The sequence below is a fragment of the Capsicum annuum genome, chromosome 9 (genome assembly GCF_002878395.1).
Source record: "Capsicum annuum cultivar UCD-10X-F1 chromosome 9, UCD10Xv1.1, whole genome shotgun sequence".
NCBI classification, from domain to species: domain Eukaryota; kingdom Viridiplantae; phylum Streptophyta; class Magnoliopsida; order Solanales; family Solanaceae; genus Capsicum; species Capsicum annuum.
The window spans coordinates 184,968,862-184,987,258 of NC_061119.1; the positions used below are offsets into that span (position 1 = coordinate 184,968,862).

General features: G+C 34.4%; 1 long non-coding RNA gene across 1 annotated transcript in view; it reads right to left on the reverse strand.

Annotated features, from left to right (window-relative positions):
• Nucleotides 1–3,018, reverse strand: part of LOC124887429 — a 10,954-nt gene extending 7,936 nt beyond the window's left edge. Inside the window, exon 1 of the long non-coding RNA XR_007045176.1 lies at nucleotides 2,828–3,018. This is a non-coding gene — a long non-coding RNA (uncharacterized LOC124887429). The remainder of the gene's footprint in view (nucleotides 1–2,827) is intronic.
• Between the last annotated feature and the right edge of the window lie 15,379 nt (nucleotides 3,019–18,397).

Here is an 18,397-nt window from a genome sequence, read left to right on the forward strand (position 1 = left end):
GTGGTGGAAGTTGATTCCATCATGCATATGGTGGTCTATATGGATAGAAATAAGTACCGAAGGTCCGTGCCAACATGGACCTAATATATGTTATTTTTAAGCTGTTAGCTATTGTAATTTATAATACTTTTTTCGATATTATAATTTACTATTTTAAGTTGTTTGCTATTATAATTTATAATACACTTCTTGTTCAAACTTTTGTGATATTGATAGTCAATTTATATTTTAAAAGCAATTTAATTTTTTAATTATTGTAATTTATGATATTTGTTTCTATTTCAATTTAAGCGACACTGATACAATTTCGAGAGTCAATGAAATATCACGATTGAAGTAGCAAAATCGGCATGTCTTGAATGACTCATAATAATTAATTAGAATTGATATAAAAAAATTGTTATAAAAAATACTTGTAAAATTTTTTTAAATGAGCCTCATATAAGATGTCAAATTAATTTAAGACATCAAAAGTTAATTTATCATTTAATATTTATTTTTAAATTTTTATTAAATATTATTAAAATTTTAATACTTTAGATGACTTATAATAATTACTTAGGGGTGATATAGTAAAATTATGGTTGAAGCAGTTGAAACAGACAAGTCATAAATATCTATTTTAGTTTTTTTTCCAAATTAAATTTTATTACTTTTCTAATACGTAAATATCATATAATAATTAATTAGGGCTGATATAGTAAAATCACGGAGCAAGTAAACAATTGGAAGAAAGCATGATAACCATCAGCTGCCTGCTACTCACACTTATTATAGTAACACGATTGAAGTAGCGAAATCGGCACGTCTTGAATGACCATAATAACTAATTAGAAGTGATGTAGAAAAATTGCTATAAAAAATACTTGTGAAATTTCATTAAGTGAGCCTCATATAAGATGTCAAATTAATTTTAAACATCAAGAGTTAATTTATAATTTTATGTTTATTTTAATTTTATTTATTAAATATTATTAATTTTTTATTACTTTGATAACTTACAATAATTACTTAGGGTCGATATAAAAAAGTTTCGGTTGAAGCAGCTGAAGCGGCCATGTCATAAATATCCATTTTACTCTTTTTTAAAAAAAATTAAATTTTATTAATTTTTTAATTCATAAACGTCATATAATAATTAATTAGGGGTGATATAGTAAAATCACGGAGCAAGCAGGCAGCTGGAAGCAGGCATGTCGACCGTCAGCTACCTGCTTCTAAGAGCTGCTACTCGCTCTTCTATATAGTAGTAAAGAAATGGAAGATGTTTTGAAGATAAATCCAATTCCATTCAAAAAGTAAAACGGAATTGTTTAGTATTTTTACTTTTTTGGTGTAAACAACTGTGTATAGTGGATGTAGATGAGATTGTAGATCTAATAGGAAATCTATAATGACGATTAAGGTGTTGTAATTTCTAAAGGTGGCCAGCATAGATATGTTGAAGAAAACAAATTTACCAATGTTCAAAAAAAAAAAAAAACCAAAAGTGTAGTCCTACAACTACTAGAAAGGTCAATAAGACAATGCACTCCTACCTACCTTCATAGACGCATCCTACCTATACTAACCTTTTACCCTAATTCGTGTTCCCCACCTTCCTATCTAAGGTCATGTACTAGTTAAGCTACACCTACTGTCGTGTTATGGCTATTCATCTCTCCCTAATACTTCTTTGATCTAGCTCTAGCTCTCCTAAATTCATCCATAACCAACTTTTCACATCTCTGCACCGGGACATTCGTACACCTTATCACATGTCTGAATCATCTTAATCTCATCTCTCGCATCTTATTTTCCACTGAAGAAGCCACTCTCACCTTATCTCCAATGTCCTCATTTTAATCCCATCTCTTTTGGTATACACAAAAATCTATCGCAATATCTCATCTCCACCACTTTCATCTTCTGAATATGAGAGTTCTTGAATGCCAACGCTTCACCCCATATAACGTAGGCGTTCCAACTACCACTTTATAGAACTTGCATTTAAGCTTATCACACAAGTCTCCTGAAGTGAGTTCCATTTCATCCATCCTTCACAAATACGATGAGTGACATCCTCGTCAATCTCCCCATTACCCTGACTAATAGACCCAAGATTCTTGAAACTACATCACTGTCAAGCTGAACATAATTTAACTAAATTCTAACTAGAAAAAATATAGCTTTTTTTTAAATGATTGTGGTGTCAGGACAGCTTTCTCGCACCTCAACTAATTCTACGAGATAGCTGCCACGTCCTACCAACAACAAGCAAGGGCATGTGGAAAGAAATTACCTAATGTCTTCTATCATTTCTGTCGGAACCTGAGACCTCATGATTCCCAATCCACTTAATTGATCACTAGACCACACCTTTGGCCGAAAAAAAAAATATAGGTTAAAAGAGGTAAAACAAAAATCAGGAAAATTGAAAGGGACATAGGAGCACCCTGAGCATGAAAGTTCCTTTGGCACATTTGATCAAACACTTCATGTGCTAAAAGTATTTACTTATACACTAAAATAATTTATTCATACACTTGATCAAGAACACAAATTTATTCATAGCATAGCTGATTGACTTCAGACATTCAACATAAAAGGAAAGAACAAATTTTTGCTAATGCGCACTCTTTATACTCTTTTTTCCGCTTTAATAAGAAAATCTACAGAAATTAAATTCAGACTCTTTCAACTTATTTTTTTAATTAACAAATATGAATCCAAACCATTGTAAACGTTAATTTAATGACAAAAGAAAAAATTCTTACTTTGCAGGCAGATTTTGGTGCTTGCAGTAACAGTGAATGAAAAATGTTTATTTTGGCGGTAAAAAGGTTACCTGTTTACGCTAATGAGGAAATTCGATCCTGCTGGCTGGGCTGGTTGCTACTAGTGCTCTTCTTTGGGTTTTTAAGGTTTCTTCTTTCTTCTTTGTCTTACTTCATATTTTTATTTTAGAAAAAAGACAAACATATCACTAAAATTGTTTTAAATTTTAAAAAAACACTTTAAGTTTGTTGAATATTTTTACCCACAAAACTTATAAAAACCATCATAAATATTTCTTTTTGACCTCACATGACGTGAAGAGTATCCTTCGCTCTCCAATAGAGCGTAACATAAATAAAATTTTGAATTTTTTTTAAAAAATTTGACATATATTTGATTTAGAATTTTTTATAATTTTTTATAATTTTAATTTATTTTTCAATTTTTCCTTCTTATCTTCTTCATCCAACTCTTCACCATTTTCATTCATTTTCTCAATTTTTTTACTTCTCTTTTCCCTTTCATTCTTTTCTCCTCGCTTTTCAAGTTCTTTCACCTTAAGTTTATAATCTATCCATTACTTTATGTCTACTATTTTCCTTTTGATTTTTGTAATGAAACTATGAATTTTTGGTGAAAAAAAATATAACATTGAATTTAATAAAATTTTGATTCAACATAACTATATTTGATTTTAAAATTTTAATTTGATGATAATCCAATGGTGATTTAACAGTAATTGTGACAGAGATAATTAGATGAATACTGATACAAAGAAAATTTTTTTAAACTGAATCATATCTCTCAACCCATCTTATCTTAGTTTTCTATATAAATAAAAAATAAAATAATTAATAATCAAAAGATTAGAGCTATTTAGAATGGGCAAAACAAAATAAAATAAGAGGTGCTAAGAAGGAGGTGGCCAAAGCTGAACATTATCAATTGTGAAATGTATAGAGTAATGGGGTTCATGGAGGAGAAAAATGGAAGAAAGAGAAAGAAAAAAATGAAAAAGAAATAAAGTAAGAAAAAACATAATAAAAAAATAAAATTAAATAAATTAACACATGACAAATAGTAATCCGTGTGTGATTGCACTTCTTTTCTTGCAACTGATGCTGGTTGAAAAATGAGATATTTGTCCATTTTTAAATTGTTCAATGGGATAATAATGTCCTCAAACCTTAAGTGTCTATTTTCAAATGTGAGACAACTTTAGTGGATACTTTATGTATTTACTCTTTATTTTTTTACTCCCTCCTTATTTAAATACTTGTCCTCCTTGTTAAATATATATATATATATATATATATATATATATATACACGTATCATTTTAGAAAATCAAAACATAATGAGTGGTTTATTTCCATCTTTACATATTAATATATTAAAAAAATTATATTAAATAAAGATGAATAATAGTAAATATGAACAAATTTGGTCAAATTACCTTCTAGTTAATGCTTTTTTTAAAAGGAATGCAACTTAAAAAGATAACAAGTAAATAGGAATGGAGAGAGTGCCTCATTGGTACGAGAGATAATGAATAACTAATTGCGAGATTAATTTTAGATTGAACATATCTCATAATTGGTTTGAATAAATTGTAACACCTCGAATTTTCGAACTGATATGAGTTGTTCTTCGAATGTGTATAAATCTGAAACTGGTGATTTTAGATTTTACATAGCTATTAAGATCAATTCCTTAGGATGGAAAGAGCCTTGGATACAACTTAAGGTCATAAGGAACTTCTAGCTCAAAGTTAAATTGAAAGCTACTTTACTAATTAAGTTTCCATATAAGATGTTACTAGAATCAACTTCAAACGAACATAGACCCTAGAATATGAAGAGTTTTGTAGCCCATGACCTACCAAATAAAATATATTTGTGTCTTCTTTCCAAAGCCACCAATCGCTCATTAATTCGATTCTGGAGTAAAAAAATTATTATCATTTTACAAAAAGTTAGCATGTTGACCAATAAATTGAAATGCTTTTACAGACTGGTTTGCGGTTGCAAGCCTTCTTTATGAGTGTACAAACCCAAAGCAGACCAAGAAAATGCAGGCAATTAGTTTGGTGAAGTTACTGAAAGCCATATGCGAGTCATTAAGCGGTCGCAAACCACTATTTACGGTCTGTACAAGGCCTTGATGGAAAATTTTCTCTACCATTGTTATTAGGGTTTTTTGTCTTATCCTTAACCTAAATCGTCCCCACCCTTCTACAACATCTCTCACTTTTCTATTTACCCTGATGTTAAACATCATCTCAAATCCTCTCACGGTTTAAAAATATTCAAGCTTCAAGAAAGATCAAGCTAGCGCTCCAAATTCAAAGGGTTCTTCCCCATATTTCATCTCCGAAGTACATTGTTAACACCTAATTTTTGCCCTTCACAAATAAGTTTAATTTCGAGTTTCTTTGATTTTTAAATAAAATTACAACATTTATTTTATCTGAATAAAAAAGCTTTTCAAAGTATTTATTTGGGTAATTTTGCCATTTTAAGTAGCTATTATATATTATCATATTCAATTATACGAAATTATATAATTTTAGTACTTAAATATTTATTTTATGAAATATTGGATTTTAATCAAAGCTTATCTTGAAAATAAATTCAAATGGTTAAAATCTTGATTTAAATATAATTTGTTCTCAAAATTAATTTATTGGGAAAAAACATTTGTTTTATTTTATCGAATCAAGAAGCTCGGAAATAAATGAGTTTCATATCGAATTTCAATTTAATTTAGTCAATCTATTAAATTTGACCATAATTGAAATTAAACTGGTCACAATTGTAATGCAATTAGCCAAATGGTTTTCAATTTGACCAAAATTTAAATGAGACAACTAAATCCTAAATTGATTGGGGTTATTTTTTCAAATAACCCCAAAACCCTTTTACCAATTCCCTTTCCTTTTTTTAAAAAACTTTTGGGCCCACATCACCAACCCAATACCCACCTGTTAGCCACCTAACCAAACGACCCACCACATTTTTCTCTTTCCCTTAACCCCAACATAACAACACACCAACGACCCAACAACAAAAACACCGACCTGGCCTATCTTTGGTTTCTTTTCATCAACAAAACAACGCACAACAGTAACAGCTCCAACGTACAAATGACTAACAACTTCAGCAAATAGCCATTGGATGTCAACTTCAACGGCGACCCATATCCCGCAAACTCGAAAACCCGTAACCTAACCAACCAACCATAGTGGTATTGTCATATCAACAGTAACCATTTATTAACCAATTAATAAATGTCAACTTCAGCAATTAAAACCATTACCAACCAACTAACCAATCCACTAACCATTTATTAACCAAGGCCATTAATAGTGGTATCGTCATACCAATAATAACTTGCAAGTATTATCCTTAGCCAAACCTTAGGGGATTTCATGTACCCCACATGATTTCAAATTAACCAAAACCGTGGTCACCAAGGACTTTCCAGTCAATTTAAAATCATTTAAACCATTCATACCATTTAAGGTTCCATTACCAAGTTTAAACCTTGCATAAGTTCCATTGAAAAACTAATATTATAATGAAAACATTGTTAAAGACATTTTATTAAACACATTGCGAGCATAGTATTTCCAAAACCAAAGTCCATTACCAAAAAACCATTCCCATGCAACCAATTATCCAAAACCACCGTTAATGCATACAAAAGCATAATTAAAATATGGGAAAATCATAACCAAATGTTTATAACCAAAACCCCTAAATGTAGTTAAAACCCAAAATCATACAGCAATAAAATCATAAAAATATTGTATAAAATCATGCCTTTAATTGGAACTAACAATGAGGGAAGATATCATGCCTTAATTGAAAAAGTAGATGGAGAGAAACCATCAACAAGATCGCCAAATTAGTCCTCGAGTTGAAACTCTAACTTTCTTGCCCAAAAGCTTTTGACAGAATTATAGAGTGTTTGGGAAGAGTTTCTAAGATTTAATGAAAAGACTATTAGGGTAAATAGCCTCCCAAGAGAGTTAGAAGTCATGGGAACTTATTAGGATAAGTAGAAAAATATCCAGAATGCCCCACTTAAATTGCACAAAACCCATCATAGTGGTACGGCTGATCCTCACGAGTCGTACCCTCCGATACGAGTGGTACCCACCACTCATATCCTAAACCTTAACTCTTGGACCCAATACTGTTCAATGTACAAATCATCCTACCTAAGTTGTATTGACAACATACGATCTATACCCTTTACCCATATCCCTGGTAAGGTAGAATCATAGAAGGTTTGGACATTGTCCACCATACGAGTCCTGGGTACAACTCATACCCTGGCTTACGGGTCATGATGAGCCACTCATACTTAAATCCAACTTAAGTTACCAATTATAAGGTTATGTGAAAGAATTTAACGATCTATATTAAACCATATGACTCATACCACCTAGTCGTATCCATTCCAGTGACCAAATTCTATCCCACCAACCAACATTAGTTAACATACAACTGGACCATACCATCCGTACCCTAGTATATGGCTCATACCCATGATTTACATTGAGTCCAAAGACCAAAATTCTTGGAAATTTTCTAAGGTCCAGAAACCAGGTTGTTTCAGTCTCCCCCACTAGGAAAATTCAACCCCGAATGACGGACAAGGTAGGGGTAACCACATGCATGACTAATTTACATTATCAAATATATTTATAATCCCTAACAAAGTTAAAAAACAAAGAGGCAAAGATATGAATCTTTCCTTTAACAAACTAAGAAAATAAAGATGTGTTGAAGACACATACCTTCCTTACGAATCCCAAGAGCAGAAAATAGATGCGGATAATTGCACTTCATGTCCTCCTCTGCTCCCCACGTAGCTTCTTCCACCTTATAGTTTCTCCGCAGAACCTTGACTAAAGCCATATCCTTGGTCCACAACCGACAAACTTTCCTATCCAAGATCTTAACCAGGACCTCTTCATAAGATAGAGAGTCTAAGATACCCAACCCTTCCGAAGGAACAATCAAAGAAGGATTACCAAGACACTTCCTTAACATGGAAACATGAAATACCGAATGAACCAAGCTCAAGAAGAAGGTAACTCCAGCTTGTAAGCAACATTACCAACCCTTCACAAAATCTTATAAGGAACAACATACTGGGGATTGAGTTTTCCCTTCTTACCAAACAACATTAATGTCTTTATTAGAGATACCTTGAGGAAAACCTTATGCCCAACCTCAAACTCCAAGTCTCTATTCCTAACATCCGTATAGGACTTTTGGAGACTTTGGGCAGCTTTAAGTATATCCCCAATCGCCTTTACCTTCTCCATAGCCTGGTAAACTAAGTCAGGACCAAACATATCCGCCTCTCTAAGCTCAAACTAACCAATAGGAGATCTATACCTCCTACCATACAATGCCTCAAAAAGAGCCATACCAATACTATAATGTAGCTATTGTTGTAAGCAAAGTCTACCAAAGGTAGATCCTCAATCTAATAGCCCCATAGTCAATCTCACAAGCCCAAAGCATATTTTCCAACGCCTGAATAGTTCTTTTTGCTTGCGCATCCATCTGTGGATAAAAAATAGTACTCAGACTTACCTTAGTACCCTATCCCTTATGAAAAGACCACCAGAAATAAGACGTAAACTACATGCCATGATTAGAAATAATTGAAACAGATACTCCATGCTACTTCACAATCTCCTAAGGATAAAGCTTCGCATAATCCTCCACCGAAAAGGTAGTTCTCACTGGTAAGAAGTGAGCAGACTTTGTCATCCTATCAATGATGACCAAAATTGAATCATATTGATTCAGAGACCGAGGAAGACTGGTAACAAAATCTATATTGATTACATCCCATTTCAATTTGAGCAAAACAATCTCTTGATACAACCCACCAGGTCTCATGTGCTCAACCTTAACTTGTTGACACACCAAGTACTTGGCCACAAAATTAGCCACATCACTCTTCATACCATTTCACTACTACATCTCCTTGAGATCATGATATATTTTTGTAGAATCAGAATGAACAACATAGTGAGACTCATGTGCCTGAGCCAAAATCTTTTATTGTAAACCATCGACATCTGGAACACACAACCTTTCTTGATACCGTAAAGTATCATCACCACTAATCTCAAACACCATCACCTTTTGCCCACCAACATCACCCTTGATTTTCATCAAGATAGGATCCAACACTTGCTTCTCTTTAATCTCTGCACCAAGAGAGGATCAAACAACTCCTTGTACCATTATACCTTCATCCTTAAAGTCCTAGAGAAAAACTCAAAGACCAGACAAATGGTGAATATACTTCACCAATTCCTGCTTTTCTTTCTCCACATGAGCCAAACTCCCTATAGACAACCTACTAAGAGCATCAACAACCATGTTAGCCTTACCTGGGTGATATTGAAGACTCATATCATAGTCTTTGAGAAGCTCCAACCATCTTCTTTGCCTGAGATTAAGCTCTTTCTGAGTGAACACATACTACAAACTATTATGATTAGAAAAAATGTTTATGTGTACACCATACAAATAATGCTGCCATATTTTCAAAGCAAACACATTCGCCTACAACCCTAAATCATGACTAGGATAGTTTCTCACATATACCTTTAATTACCTGGAATCATAGGCAATTACCTTCCCATGTTGTATTAAAGCACAACTAAGACCTACCCAAGATGCATTACAATAGACTACGAACCCATCTTTGTTTTCTAGCAAAGTCAAATTTGGAGCCAAAGTTAGCTTATCTTTCAACTTCTCAAAAATCCCCTCACAAGCACCCGACCAAGAAAACATAATCTTCTTCTGAGTCAACTTAGCCAAAGGAGCAGCTATCGATGAAAATCCTTCCACAAAACTCCTATAATACCCAGCCAAGCCCAAAAAGCTCCAAATATCAATTGTATTCGTAGGTCTAGGCCACCCTTTAACCACAATCACCTTTTACAGATCCACTATGATCCCCTCGCAAGAAATAATAGGACCAAGAAAAGTCACAACATTCAATAAAAACTCAAACTTGGAGAACTTGGCATACAACGGCTCTGCAGTACCACATAGAGGTGATTAGCATGATCCACCTCACTTTTAGAACAAACTAGAATATCATCAATAAACATAATGATGAAGAGATCCAAGAACTGCCTGAAAACCCTATTCATCAAATCCATAAATATTGAAGGGGCATTAGTCAATCCAAATAATATCACCAAAAACTCAAAGTGCCTATACCGAGTACGAAAAGCCATCTTAGGGATATCCACCTCCCCAATCTTTAAATGATGATACCCTGACTAAAGATGTATCTTAGAAAAGAGCTTGACACATTGTAATTGATCAAACAAATCATCTATCCTTGGGAGAGGATACTTGTTCTTGACTGTTACCTTATTTAACTTCCTATAGTCAATGTACATCAGAAGGGAACCATCCTTCTTATGCATGAACAACACCGGTGCACCCCATGGGGATACAATAGGATGAATAAAGCCCTTATCCAGAAGATCTTTAAGTTGCTCCTTGAGTTTCCCCAACTCATCCAGAGCCATTCTATAAGGAGGAATAGCTATTGGATGAGTGTCTGAAACCAAATAAATACCAACCTCTATTTCCCTATCCAGAGGAACACTAGGAAGATTATCTGAAAAGACCTCAGGAAACTCTTTTACCACTAAGACTGACTATAAAGAAGGACCTTCCGAGTTAGAATCTTTAACCCAGACCAAATGATAGAGACAACCTTTAGAGATTAATCTTCGAGTTCTAAGATAAAAAATAAACCTCCCTCTATGAGCTAAAGAACCACCTTCCCATTCTATAATCGGTTCACTAAGGAACCTAAAGATAACCTTATGTGTAACGCCTTGATTTTTTGAATTGGAATGCTACATGGTGCTCATACCCCAAGGAATCACAAGCTAACCCATGACTGATATCGGTACCTGTACACTACATAATATATGAATATAAATGTGAAAACATGAACTGAAAGGCCATAAGGTTCAATACTGAACATAATCTAAATAATAACAATGTCTGAATAAAGTGTTATCACAATACAAAATCAAAACCGAAATACTGAAGTCTGAATCTAGTATGTAATCTAGTCTGAAAGCCTCTAACTATCTGAAGTAGGGAGTGGAAGGAACATGTCTCCAACTAACTCCCGACTACTGAAAACCAAACTGAAATACTAAAGTAATAAAGTAGTAATTATGTACTTGGAGAATGATGACTCACTGCTAACTCTGACTGTTAAAATCTACAATGCTACTGCTGCTTTGGAACTTGTGCCTTTGAACCTATGGTGTAACATAAGAGAAAGAACCATAGGGCAAATGTGTTAGTACATCTGAATGTACTAAGTATACAAGTGAGATAGGCTAAATACAATAGGGTTTGTATGCATGAACAATGCTGACCAATATGAATGTGAGAATACATACATACGTAAGTAACTGAAACTGAACTCGTGGTGATACTAACTACTGAGTCTGAATACTCATAACATAAGTTTACTGATACTGAGATACTGAATAGATAAACGACTATGCCTGGCAGTTCGAATTATGAGGAAGTGGTCTGATTGACTGTGTCTAACTGTCTTAAACTGAATACTGATAACGTAAGCTATGACAACTGATATAATTGATATGTCTACGATGATTGGCCTAACCGATGTAACTAATACTGTGAGACTGTATCTGACAGTCTATATCTTTTAATAATGATTAAGAGTGACTAATTTTGAGATTAGGCCTAACTAACGGGTGATCTTTGGAACTGATATTGAGAATACTTAACTGAATTTGAGACTGAGATCAAGCCTATTTGATGGGTGACCTCTGTAAGTACTGATACTGAATAACTTTATGTTCGACCAAGCCGATCTAGCAGGTGGTTTATGAATCTGTGGAACTATCTGAGTTCCTTACTAAGATTGATGACTGTATCTGACAATCCTGATTTCTGAGTTCTACTCTAAAGACTCATACTAAAACTGTAACTATGGGAGTGCTCACTTAAGTGACATACCCCGAATCTGAACTGGTGGGGTTCAACTTATAACCCTAGCTGGAAGTGTGTCAATACCGTGCCATGGGTAAAGACCTCTCTGGTCAAGCCTATATGATGGGTGACCCTCATAGGAAGTCAAGCCTAAGGCAGTATAATAGTCAAGCCTCTCTAACGGATGACAAGCCTTTTTCTGATGGTGACTCCTATATTCTGCACTGGCTACATAGTTCTGGAGTTTAGGTATTTCTCCTAATGACTCTCCCTCTCTGATAGGGATTCGCCATCCCTGCACTCACTCGGTGCTAGCTCCTACTTCCAAATAAAAAACTCTGAACAGATTCTTAGAACTTGTACTTGAACTGAACTGAAGCTGTTACTGAGTTTCTTACTTGACTGAGCTGACTGAGTTCACTTGGTTCCATTATCTGACAAAATACTACTGAATCTATTATTTGACTGAATGATACTAAGTTCTAAATTGATTTCTTGAATGTTACTAAGATCTGAGTTGAGTACCAAATTGAAGTTGGAATGTTAACGATACTTAGATTACTGAGATTTCTTAAGTTCTATAACTATCTGAGAGTTCTGAATTCTGTAATTGACTGAGTTCTACTGATCATAGCACGCCTGAGATTATCTTGAGAATGACTTGGCTCTAGGCACACAACTATATTTTTCGGGTACAAGTACCTCCAAGACTCGATGGAAGAAAACTGACACACATGATACTTCTTGATCATAGGAATAGAATCCACAGTTCATAATACCATAAATATGGGATTTCATACTACAAATAGTTCTCAACATCTTATACATGAAAGGGAATACGTATAACATGTAAGTACTCGCATAATTCCAATTTCATGAGCATTCCATACCACAACAACAATACACAACAATTAGCATGAAATTCATGTTAAGTCATAAGGAATAGAGCATGGACTTGTCATTTAAGTTCTATTTAGCTATAATACATGATTTCTAGTCTCTTAGGTATTTTATCAAACACCTTGAATGCACACTTTATGGCATAGGCATATTCATCACATTAATGATTCAAACCACCCAAAATTCATATATTTCAATTTACATGCCATCCTAGTTTCATAAAATCACATAAAGATTCTAACTTGGGAGTTGTATAACAATCAATCACACAACCAAAATCAACCCACAACATAACTTCATGATACATAATTTAAAAGAGGGTTTTTGAAATCCATGGATGAAAGGAATCCGTGGATGAACACTACATATACCTTAGAAAGGAAACTTTAATGAGTTGCTAGAGAGTTCTTGGATTGGGAAAATTAATTCTTGATTCTCTTGGAAAAAGGGCTTGAACTTCCTTTTGGGAGATGATTTTAATAAAAATCCTAATCTTATGGTTAAAAGTGTAAGAGAGGGTTTTTGAGATATTTAACTAAAGAAAATAAGAGAAAGTTACGTCCCTTGAGGTTTATAAGTCGTGGGAGGTGAAGGAAAAGACCAAAATACCCTTACGAAACCACTTCCTAATTGCTGAAAATCTTAGCTGATGACCAAGGATGAAATGTCGTCAGATTTGTGATAAGTCATCACAAATGTCGTCACTTGGGAGCTGGTCTCTGCCTAAGGCTGACGATATTCATGATGAGCCATCAAACTTGTGATAAGTTATCACAAAATGTCATCACTGGGGGATGGTTTCTGTCTAAGGCTAACAATATTCGTGATAAGCCATCATACTTGTGATAAGTTATCATAAAATGTCGTCACTTAGTTTTCCAGGCTGACATGATTTAGTATAATGGGCATAACCTTTTGCTTCGATATCATATTTTGATGAAATTGGTACCATTGGAAAGATAATTCAAAGATATTTCATTTGACATATTGTAGGTCCTCTAATTCAATATATACAAGGAGTTATGGTCGATTGAATTTGACCTAAGTTTCGACGCTCACTAAAACTTGAACGATAGGAAAGCTTTCAACTTGTCCTTGAGTTAGGGGACCTCTATGATCTAAATTAATGCTCAAATAGATTCCCACACTGCATAATTGATTAACATACTAAATTTTACATAGGATTTGAGGCTTTTGGAACATCTACGCACATGAATGACAAATTTTTATTCTAGTCCAAAATATGGGGTGTTATACTATCTCCCCCTTAGAATCATTCGTCCCCAAATGAAACTTGATAGACTGAGAATACTGATAGACTGAACTTACTTAAAGGACATGAATTTTTGAAACATGACTATATGGATAGAATTATTGACATGCTGAAAATTCATGCTGAACATATATATCTGATGCATGACTATTTGACAGAATTCTTATACTGAGCATGCATACCTGATTCGTGAAATACATGACTGAGCAATTCTCATGAATGCATGACTGGATACACTAATAAGATGAGCTTCTACTACTGAGCATGCATATCTAATGCATGAATACTTGACTGTACTGACTCTTAAATGCTTGAATGAATATGTACTGATAACTGATACTAGCTTTGTAAGAAACATTTGGACATACAATTGAATGGGTTGAAAGACATGAAATCATGGAGAAATTATGGGGTATCTCCCTCTTGGGACTCTATGTCCCTCTAAGAAGGCTTACTTTACTGATACACTGGGGCGATGCACAAGGCTTCTATGAACTGGATCATAACTAAACATTGGAGAGCTAAAACTAATGCATGATGCATGAATTGAGTTATACTCGAAACTACTGAGTTACTCTATCTTGGAATAGTTACCTTATTGAGATTCCTAATAGTATGACTAGATGGAAAGATGTGAAAACAAACTATATAAATCTGATTGGCTGACTGCTAAACTGAACTGCTGGCTTTACTGACTAACTCATGCTGAGAACTTAGGCTTAACTGAAGCACTACTTCTGCATTCTTTTAACTAAACCTTCTACCTTAGCCTCAAGTCATCAGCATAATTCTGGGAATACTTCACTAAACTCTGAACTGAACTATAATCATTCTAATATAGGTTCTGCGGTACAATAATGTACCTAAATGATAACTCATCCTAAAAGACTGCACCTAAAAGTATAAAGCTCGTTTCTAATACTATCCTGAAACTATCTACCGGGACTGCCTGAGAAAGCTCTATCTGTAGGACTTTGGGCTTCACTTCTTCTGCTACCTTAGGAGTAAGGTAAAGCTGACATTAATGGAACATGATAAGAATCCACATAAGTTTCTTAGAAAACCTTTCTATAGCATGATCTGTGACATGAAAGAAGGGAAACTGTTCCTAAAACATCTTATAGCCTCCTACACATAAATATGGCTCACAACACACCTATGTACAAGAATCTACTAGATGCAGCTTTCAGACTTCCTAGGACATTATTAAAACTTAGGCTCTGATACCAAGTTTGTAACACCCAAATTTTCTAAACCAGAATATTACACGGTGCTCATGACCCTGAGAGACCACAAGCTAACCCATGAATGATATCTGTACATGTACATTGCATAATATATGAATATAACTATGGAAACTTGAACTGAAAGGATACAAGGTTCAATACGGAACATAATCTGAATAATAACAATGTCTGAATAAAGTGGTATCATAATACCAAAACAAAACCAAAATATTAAAGTCTGAATCTAGTCTGTAATTTAGCCTGAAAGCCTCTTACTATCTGAAGTAGGGAGTGGAAGGAACATGTCTCCAACTAACTCCCGACTACTAAAAACCAAACTGAACTACTAAAAACCAAACTGAAATACTGAAGTAATAAAGTAGTAATCATATCCTCGGAGAATGAGGACTCACTGCTAACTCTGACTACTGAAATCTGTAATGCTACTGCTGCTCTGGAACTCATGCCTCTGAACCAATGGTGTAACATAAGAGAAAACACCATAGCACAAATACATCAGTTCGTCTGAATGTACTGAGTATACGAGTGAGGCAGGATAAATGCAAAAGGGTTTGAATGCATGAACAATGCTGACCAATATGAATGTGAGAATACATGCATGCATAAGTAACTGAAACTGAACTCGTGGTGATACTAACTACCGAGTCTAAATACTGACAACATGAGTTTACTAATACTGAGATACTGAATAGATAAACGACTATGTCTGACTTTTCAAATTATGATAAACTGGTCTGATTGACTGTGTCTAATAGTCCTAAACTGAATACTGATAACGTAAGCTATGATGAATGATATAACTAATATGTATGTTTTGATCGGCCTAACCGATGTAACTAATACTGAGAGACTGTATCTGACAATCTAAATCTTTTAATAATGATTAAGAGTGACTAATCCTGAGATCAGGCCTAACTAACGAGTGATCTCTAGAACTGATATTGAGAATACTCAACTGAATCTAAGACCGAGATCAAGATTATCTAGTGGGTGACCTCTATAAGTATTGATACTGAATAACTTCATGTTAGACCAAGCCTATTTAGCACGTGGTCTATGAATCTGTGAAACTATCTGAGTTCCTTACTGAGATTGATGACTGTATTTGACAATCTTGATTTTTGAGTTCTACTCTAAAACTGTAACTATGGGAGTGCTCACTTAACTGACATGCCCTAAATCTGAACTGGTGGGGTCCAACTTATAACCCCAGCTGGAAGGGTGTCAATACCATGCCATGGGTAAAGACCTCTCTGGTCAAGCCTATATGATGGGTGACCCTCATAGGAAGTCAAGCCTAAGGCAGTATAATAGTCAAGCCTCTCTGACGAATGATAAGCCTTTTTCTGACGGTGACTCCTACATTCTGCGCTGGCTACATAGTTCTGGAGTTCAGGTATTGCTCCTAACGACTCTGCCTCTCTAATAGGGATCTGCTATCCCTGTACTCATTCGGTGCTAGCTCCTACTTCCAAATGAAAGACTCTGAACTGATTCTTAGAACTTGTACTTGAACTGAACTGAAGCTGTTACTGAGTTTCTTACTTGACTGAGCTGACTGAGTTCACTTGGTTCCATTATCTGACAAAATACTATTGAATCTATTATTTGACTGAATGATACTAAGTTCTAAATTGATTTCTTGAATGTTACTAAGATCTGAGTTGAGTACCAAATTGAAGTTGGAATGTTAATGATACTTAGATTACTGAGATTTCTTAAGTTCTATAACTATCTGAGAGTTCTGAATTCTGTAATTGACTGAGTTCTACTGATCATAGCACGCCTGAGATTATCTTGAGAATGACTTGGCTCTAGGCACACAACTATATTTTTCGGGTACAAGTACCTCCAAGACTCGATGGAAGAAAACTGACACACATGATACTTCGTGATCATTGGAATAGAATCCACAATTCATAATACCATAAATATGGGATTTCATACTACAAATAGTTCTCAACATCTTATACATGAAAGGGAATACGTATAACATGTAAGTACTCGCATAATTCCAATTTCATGAGCATTCCATATCACAACAACAATACACAACAATTAGCATGGAATTCATGTTGAGTCATAAGGAATAGAGCGTGGACTTGTCATTTAAGTTCTATTTAGCTATAATACATGATTTCTAGTCTCTTAGGTATTTTATCAAACACCTTGAATGCACACTTTATGGCATAGGCATATTCATCACATTAATGATTCAAACCACCCAAAATTCATATATTTCAATTTACATGCCATCCTAGTTTCATAAAATCACATAAAGATTCTAACTTGGGAGTTGTATAACAATCAATCACACAAACAAAATCAACCCACAACATAACTTCATGATACATAATTTAAAAGAGGGTTCTTAAACTCAATGGATGAAAGAAATCCGTGGATGAACACTACACATAACTTCGAAAGGAAACTTTAATGAGTTGCTGGAGAGTTCTTGGATTGGGAAACTTAAATTCTTTATTATCTTAGAAAAAGGGCTTGAATTTTCCTTTTGGGAGATGATTTTAATAAAAACCCTAATCTTGTGGTTGAAAGTGTAAGAGAGGGTTTTTGAGATGTTTAACTAAAGAAAGTAAGAGAAAGCTATGTCCATTTAGGTTTATAAGTCGTGGGAGGTGAAGGAAAAGACCAAAATACCCTTACGAAACTACTTCTCAATTGCTGAAAATCTTAGCTGATGACCAAGGCTGAAATGTCATCAGATTTGTGATAAGTAGTCATTAATGTAATCACTTGGGAGCTGGTCTCTGCCTAAGGCTGACAATATTCATGATAAGCCATCAAACTTGTGATAAGTTATCACAAAATATCATCACTAGGGGCTGGTTTCTGCCTAAGGCTGATGACATTCGTGATAAGCCGTCAGACTTGTGATAATTTATCACAAAATATCGTCACTCAATTTTCCAGGCTGATATGCTAGAGTAAAATGGGCATAACTTTTTGCTCCGAAATTGAATTTTGGCAAAATTGGTATCGTTGGAAAGATAATTCAAAGAGATTTAATTTGAAATATAGTAGGTCCTCTAATTTGATATCTACAAGGATTTATGCTCAATTAACGTTGATCTAAGTTTTGACGCTCACTAAAACTTGAACAATAGGAAAGCTTTCAACTTGTCCTTGAGTTAGGGTACCTATATGATCTAAATT